Source organism: Arvicanthis niloticus, chromosome 24, assembly GCF_011762505.2.
Source record: "Arvicanthis niloticus isolate mArvNil1 chromosome 24, mArvNil1.pat.X, whole genome shotgun sequence".
NCBI lineage: Eukaryota > Metazoa > Chordata > Mammalia > Rodentia > Muridae > Arvicanthis > Arvicanthis niloticus.
Window position 1 is genome coordinate 17,062,734 of NC_133432.1, and position 5,923 is coordinate 17,068,656.

The window sequence follows — 5,923 nt, forward strand, 5'->3', positions numbered from 1 at the left end:
TAATAATCATTGACTGCCAACAACACTTCATGGTCCACTCCCCTGTCTATGATGAAATGTTGAAAAGCCTGACCATGTGTAGGTTTATGCAATGTGTATATGAATGCAACAACCCTCTGGTTTCCAGAAGATATCCTTTACCTCCTCATTTTTCCTTGCATTATCCCTTTGCATCACTTCTTACAGTAGTTCTTGCATCATTCCTTCCTTTCCATGATATTCCATGATTCCTGAACACTCCATGGTCACTTAGGCTCAGTACTTGGTCCAGTTATGGAAAGAGAGATTGCTTTGTGAATTTGCATGTCATCCCTGCACAGGGGCCACGCTAATCTCCTCTGTCTATTTTCCGTTTTGGCACATCCGCTGCTGCTATGAGCACCCATTTGCCTTTTATGATAGTATTTGCATAGCTATTATTTCACAGACACTATTCAAGAGTGATCCATTGTAAACACAACTAGAGGGAGGAAAAACGATAAAAAAAGAAAATTTCCCCCAAATACTTTAAAGAGGTAAGTGATTAGTGGCTTTTCTTTTGCTTTGACTTTAGAAATAGCGATTGGCCCCAGATATTAATATTTTATGTCTATTCATTCTTCAGCATGTGTGCATAATAAGAGAGATAAAAAAAAAAAAACCAATGACTGCCTGGGGGCTGAATATCTGATTTTCCAGATAGAAGCTCATAGGAAGGCAAGGGAATATATCCATCCTGTTGTGGGAGCAGAGAGAATGAGAAACTAAAGAGTTCATGTGAAATAAAGCCATTAGCTTCTGAGGACATGGCATAGTCTAAGAACACCTAGTTTGAAGCTGATGGCTGCCACATTCACCTTCCCTTTGGAAGCTTGTTAATTTTTTAAAAAGTAACAACTGGCTTTATGTGCACCACATGTGTGCCTGGTACCCATGGAGATCAGAAAAGGACATTGATCTCCCAGAATTGGATTGCAGGTTGTTGTGAGCTACCAGGTGGGTGCTGAGAATCAAACCTGGGTCCTCTGGAAGAGCAGCAAGTGCTCTTAAGCACTGAGCCAATTCTCCCAGCCCTCCCTATGCTAATATTATGACTCTTTGTTTTGAATATTCAAGACCCCAAAGTACACTGTTTTTGAAAAAAATTAATTATCACCACTAAATTAATGACAATTTCTTTTAAATAGAACACAATTGTTATAACCAGAATCAAAGAAAGAAAATAGATTAAGCTGTTTTTTTTTTTTTAATCCCTCAGTTGGCAGGTGAAATCTCGCAATTATGAAACGCTTTGAAATCCCTCCTCAGTTGGCAGGCGGAATCTGGTAATTACGAAATGCTTTAATAAACCTTGTCAGCCTCTGTCTTCTACTGTCAGCCAATTAGGAAAAATATTTTGGTATCCACATTAGTTCTGGAGTGGATTTGCCGGTGTTGTGATAAAAGTATAAAATACACTGTGATGGTGGTTGAGGCTCACCTTCTCTTATCTGCTCGAGCTTTCTGATTTTTGTTGACCTACTGAACAGCTTTCAGCCACGGCTCGTCACAACTTTCCTTTAGTCCCATCTTGACTGAAATGGCAAGGATTCTCTGTGGTGACGACGACTATCACTCAGCGGCCACATGGGTATATGGGGATTGACCTCTCTCTGTCTCTGTCTCTGTCTCTGTCTCTGTCTCTGTCTCTCCCCCCCCCCCAGGGTCTCCAAATGGGAAAAAAGACAATGAGTTTCTTGGATATCACCATGTTTGTAAGAACAAGTGACTTTTCAGGCCTTGGTAAAGGAAGACATCCCATCCTCCAGTTTTTATAACCAATAATAGGGATTGGCACATGGCACTCATAACCTAGTTGGCAGTTCTAGAAGTTTCTTCCTACCTCCTATCTACTCTTTCCCACTTGTTAAAGAAACATAGCCATGTTAAAGGTAACACTTTCCATCTGCTATTGTTCAAGTAGTTATCATGGGTCTCTATACCATCTACTCTGTGCTCTGGTTATCAGACTGACTGACCCTCTACTTGTAGACTGTGGCAGAAGGGTTATCTTTTTCCATCTGTACAAACACAGACAGTTTGTGGCACTCAGGAATTCCATTTAGAATGTTCTAAGTAGGCATCATATTGCTGGCTACACTGCAATCATGATCGATTTTAGAACTTTCTTGCATTTATTAGTGATTTACTGAATCATTTAGAGAGATATCATGAGCATTGTATCTTTTAAGCAGGATGGAACTGGAGTGGACCTTTCTTCCCCAATAACATTAGATAACATTGCTTTGCCTTTTACACAGGCATTCTAATATGCAGTTGCTCAATGGGTAGCATTTGGAGTGGTAGACAGTCTGGTTAGGTGGCTTGCAAAAGATTTGGATACCACCTCAGTTACTTTATTTGTTGCTTTGACAAGTGACTGACAACCTCAACTTAAAGAAGAAAGGGTTGATCTTAGCTCGCTCTTTGAGGTTAGTGTCTGTCGCAGTGGGGAAGGCATGGTGGCAGGGAGGTGAGGCAGGTGGTCACATGGTATCCACAGTCAGGAAGCAGAGAGAGAAGGATGCTGTTCCTCAGCTCACTGTCTCCTTTTTATTCAGTCCTGGATCCCAGCTGATGAGATGGTACTGCTCACATTCAGATGGATCTTCATGCCTCAGTAACCCTAATATAGGAATTCCTTCTTAGACATAGCCAGAAATGTTGACTCACAGGTGAATTTAGATCCTTTTAAATTGACATTACAGATGAACCTGTGAATCTTTCAAAAGGTTTAAGAAGATGTAAAGGAAAACTGAACTTTAAAAATGTAACAAATTGATACCCACCCATTGAAATTTTTTACATGACTGGGGTATGCATTACTACTAACAACAGTACAAGCAATGCTAAAGCTTCTGAGGTTGCAAAGCACTGAGATTTATTGTTTTAGACACTTAGATACCTTGTACAAGACTGTAACTTTAAAGGGCACAAATCATAACAAATGTTTAATTTAAAAAAAAATTTTGTCCAGTTCAGTTATAAAAGGTACCTCTATGAGCCCTAGACCTAGAGTTTACTAGTGACTGACTGAATCATCTTTGGATGGCGTGGTCTTGTCCACTCTAACTAAAACGTCAGTCCAAGTAACTAGCTGTGGTTAAAGAGTGTGATGGTCAGGTCTCTAACTAAAACGTCAGTCCAAGTAACTAGCTGTGGTTAAAGAGTGTGATGGTCAGGTGGGAAAGCACTTGCCTGGGTGTGGTCACTTTGTTCCTCCCTCCTCCTCCTCCCCCTCTTCCCCAGCCTCCCCCTCCTCATCCCTCTTTCTTTCTCATCAGTGAAAATCAGAAAAATCCAGGTTCTTACCAGTAGATCTCAGTGTGTACATCCTACTTAACTTAGACATTTTGGGTCTCTCTATTTCTATCCTGGTCCATTCAGTTTAAACAAATTGAAACTTTGGTGTCCTTTGTGAAGAGAAGGACATGCCTTCCTACTAGCCCTTCCACGTTGTTGTAAGTAGGACCACTGGTTGTTGGGTATTTTTTTTTTTTTTTGATTACTCCTCAGAGGGATTGCTCATGGCCTTTCTTTGTACTTTAAGCTGAAGGTACTGTGCCTCCTGCACAGCAGGGCTATATGCCCAGGATTGATCCAAACCCGCAGGAGTAAGGGTTGGCAAGGTGTTAAGTGAGAGGACCAGGGATGAGAAATAAAGAAGACAGAAGCAATAGGTGGGACCAGGAAGTCTTTCAAAAGCTGGTAACTTAGGCTAAGCAAGTTTATTGAAGAGTATAGCATCCTATATACTATTAGCAGAGTGGAAGTGGCCAAGGCCAGTAGAGATCTAAATTAGACAATATTGGTAAAGAGAGCACAGGATATCTCACACAGCTTCCTTACAACGGATAAGAACAACCCAAGGAGAACAGTTGGGTCCCCAGAAGTCACAAACTTGACTCTTCTGAGGCACTGCCTCTAGCTTTAGGTCAGCCTTGCTAATTGTGTTTCTGGACAAGAATGCAGAACTAAAGTCCTCTTTGTTCTTTTATCAGGGCCTCTGCAAAACTGTTTGGTTGGTCTGGTTCCCTACACAGGATGGGTATGAAAGTATATAAGGAATTTCCAATTAGCAAGAATCCTGGGCCTGCTACCCTGCCCCCCTGAGCTGGCAGTTCTGTTGATGAAGTGGCCTTGTTAGCACTCTTGGCAGTGGTAAGGAATGGGCATTTCATCTCCCAGTGCTGTGCCAACTTAACTATTATCAGAAACATCTGTTGCTGATCATGGCACTGTTGATATAGCCATGATTGATTCATTTCGATTATTTCATCCAAAAACTCATGGAATCTGGCTTTCCCAGTGGAAGAGGAAACCTGCATGAGAATGTCGCTCTCAAATTTAACAAAAACAAAACGACAAAACAAGTTGACTGATTGGCATAACCACAATGATTTACGAAACAGGAAAGATATCTCAGTGGAAATCGAGGAACTGAATTTCAAAGTGATAAGTCTGGCTTCAAGGAAGCAAAGCATAACCTTAGACAGAGCTCTGCAGGACAAGAAGGCAGCCACAAAGTTAGTTAAAGGCTGGATAGATGGCTCAGGGGTTAGGAGCACACACTAATCTTTCAGAGGACCTGAGTTCAGTTCCCTGCAACCACACTGGGCTGTGTAGCCAAGGATGATTTTGAATTTCTGATTCTGCTGTCTCTCAGGTACTGGAACGAGCTACTATGCCAGGCTTTGCAATTCAAGGTTGGATGCTCTAGTCTAGTCACACTGCCCCGTCCTTGGGGAGAGGTCTTATTGCCCACTGGCTTTTTAAAATGATATCATCCATGAACATGCCCTGGGCTTGTAGGATAAAACAGAAGTGATTGCAACTGGTCATTGACTGACATTTGGGCTCCTTATCCTGGACACATTCTCTTCCAGGACATGTCATTTTACAAAGAGTCACTATTAAACTTGACATCCAATTACAGTTGCTATTGGTTACAAACACAATTTTCCAATAATTAACTGCCAAATTGCCACTAACCAATCTAGTTAAATAACATAAATTCCATCTCATTATGGATAACCATGACCTATGAAGGACAATGAGGATATTTTCAATAGGTTTTCATGTTTTTCTCCTGTGGGGCAGACAACAAGTTCTTCCAATAGATGAAATCCTTTGGACTGAGAAGGAAGAAGCTGTCTGTTTATCACACCTACCTAAATTGTTAATTCAAGTCCATTTTTCCTTATTAGAAACATATTACGGAACCCATTTTGGTTTCTACTAAACTATAGATGATTTGTTAACTTATTACTGGAAGGATAGTTTTGAACAAGCAGGTGCCAGGGGGTGTTTTTGTATGCTTGTTTTGTTTGACATTTTGACAAATTTGGAAGGTTATTTTGTTTGTTTGTTTTTCCAGACAGGGTTTCTCTGTGTAGCCCTGGCTGTCCTGGAACTCACTCTGTAGACCAGGCTGGCCTCAAACTCAGAAATCCACCTGCCTCTGCCTCCCAAGTGCTGGGATTAAAGTCGTGTGCCACCACCGCTTGGCTTGGTAGGTTTTAGAGCAGGCATATATTCAAAATTTTGGGCGGACCTAAGGGTGTGATAAGTTAGACAGGAGGTTTCAGCAGGATGAGAATCTAATATGAACTGAAGTTTTAGATACATCTATGGCTGATGCCCTGGTTAGTTTTATGTCAGCTTGACACAAACTAGAGTCATCTAAGAGGAGGAAACATCAGTAGAGAAAATGCCTCCATAAACTTGTTCATAAGTAAGACTGTGGATTTTGCTAAATAGTGATTGGTGTGGAAGAACCTAGACTGTTGTGGATGGAGCCATCCCTGGGCGGGTAGTTCTGAAGTCTATAAGAAAACAGGCTGAGTAAGCCAGGAAGAAGCATCTCTCTGTGGCCTCTGCATCAGCTGCTGTCTCCAGATTCTGC

General features: G+C 41.4%; 1 non-coding gene across 1 annotated transcript; it reads right to left on the bottom strand.

Annotated features, from left to right (window-relative positions):
- Nucleotides 1–275: 275 nt before the first annotated feature.
- On the bottom strand, nt 276–382 carry LOC143438281 (U6 spliceosomal RNA). Its single transcript, XR_013107224.1, has one exon. It is a non-coding gene; the product is annotated as a U6 spliceosomal RNA (small nuclear RNA).
- Nucleotides 383–5,923: the final 5,541 nt, after the last annotated feature.